The 1,898-nt window shown below is 38.4% G+C and overlaps 1 long non-coding RNA gene across 1 annotated transcript; it reads left to right on the top strand.

The window, feature by feature from the left end:
- The first annotated feature begins 349 nt into the window (after positions 1 to 349).
- LOC116403801 lies at positions 350 to 1,898 on the top strand. Its single transcript, XR_004216634.1, has 2 exons — positions 350 to 1,601; positions 1,705 to 1,898. It is a non-coding gene; the product is annotated as an uncharacterized LOC116403801 (long non-coding RNA).

The raw sequence follows: 1,898 nt of genomic DNA, 5'->3' as shown, positions 1-1,898 counted from the left end.
CCTCCATTTTGTTTTTCGTTTCTCCTTCTTCCTTCTGCCCTAGCAACCACCCATTTTTTTTCTCTTATCCGTCCATTCGCAGCCCAGCTGCACGCCTCCCTCTCTTCCCTTTCGTTCGCCGCCCAATTTCTTTCCCTTCCCTTCCGTTCACCGCAGCCCAGCCGCCGGCCGTCTCCCCTCTCCTTTCTCCTCTGTTTTCTCCACCGCCGCGTCTGTTCATCGGCCGACAGTAAGACAGCATCGTGCTTCTTTTTCCAACCGCGAATTTAAAGTCGATCCATGCCCAAATCTTCTGCACAATCTCGTTTGCTTTAGTTTTGTGCGCCGCTGCCTTTACGTTGTTGTAAGTTTGTTTTAGTAAGGATGAAATTGATGGGTTATGAGGTTCTGCATTGTAAATACATTGAAATGTGATGTTTGTTATTTGGTTGAATTGATGTTATTCTTGAAGGCGACATCGGTGATTTGGAGTTAGTGTCCTTGAGTTTCGCAGTAAACTTCGTTGGAGTTCGATTCTTTTCTCTTTGGGATTTAATTGTTGGAATTAGTTCAACCAAGGAACTTTGCATAAAAATCGAAGCAATGGACTTTCTACTAGACCCATATGTGAATTTAAATGATTAAAACCATTTTAGTGTTATATGTGGAATTGAGCAACTTAAAGGGAATGACTGCTAAGATTAAGTGGATGTGGTTAAAGGGACTTAATGGCTTTAGATAGTTTTATGTGTGTTGATGAAATGACTAAATTAAAAATGTTTGTTGTTTGAATCGAGGATGGTTGACTGTTATGTTAAAGAATGGATAGTATACGATAGTATACGTTTCATTGGAATTACTGAATTGAGATAAGTGGCACTTATGTATGGTATACCTAATTGAGAAATTGTTACGCTAAGGTCGGATTATGTGTTAGTAAGGGTTTTCTCTACTACTGGACTCAATTACCATTATATATATACACATATGTACTGATGTAGACTGATGTTGAATGTGTACTGTAAATGACTGGATCTATGCATATACATAAATCGACGTAAACTTGGTGTTAAATGCATAGATTGTCTGGGATTAAATATGCAGGGATTAAATATACAGGTGTGGTTGTAGACATGACGATTTTAGTAGATGGTGTTGTATAAATTTTTGGATGTGAACTTGTGATTTTGACTGATTTGGGTGTGGGTTATAATATAAAGTGTGGCTAGTACAGGTGAACTGAAAGGTGTCATGACTTTGAAAGGTGTCATGACTTTGTGGTTTGATTGACTGATGTATTTAATTGTTACCAACGGTCTTTGGGCTAAAGTGAGATAAGTTGACTGTTAGAATGTTAAGTGAGAAAACTATATATGTTGAAGTAATGGAACAATGTTATAAATGACTGTTAAGATGTTTAGAATGGTCTGAGGGGAAAATTGTTAGTTTTTATTGGGATGTGTACCTTGTAGGTGTCCCATGGGATCACCAATTATTATGCACCCTTCGGGAGCATTAGACTGATATGTGTTTCTGCAGAACACTAGATTGAAATGTACATCCCTCGGGGCATTAGACTGATACGTGTATCCTACGGGATCATAAGACTATGAATGTGCAAGGTATCCCAATAGGACGTTAACAATTTATTTTCCCCTAACGGGACCAGTAGTGGGTCTCTTACTGAGTATTTTTGTACTCACCCCTTTATGTTTAATTTTTCAGGCAAAGGTAACAAAGGTGGCAAACCGGCGAGGGGCAAGAAGGAAGCGTGATTGCCATGGGGAACATGTTATTTTGCTTCCGCTTTAAGTTTTTGATGTTTAAAACACTGTGTTGAAACTTAGCTTACGAACTTCTTTTTTTGTAAACAGTACATTTTTTTAGTTTTGAATATTTGAAACCAGGCCTGACTTAAA

This window comes from Cucumis sativus, chromosome 5, assembly GCF_000004075.3.
Source record: "Cucumis sativus cultivar 9930 chromosome 5, Cucumber_9930_V3, whole genome shotgun sequence".
Classification (NCBI taxonomy): Eukaryota; Viridiplantae; Streptophyta; class Magnoliopsida; order Cucurbitales; family Cucurbitaceae; genus Cucumis; species Cucumis sativus.
The sequence above is the reverse complement of the archived record's forward strand: the minus strand, read 5'-3'. Positions and strand labels throughout refer to the sequence as shown.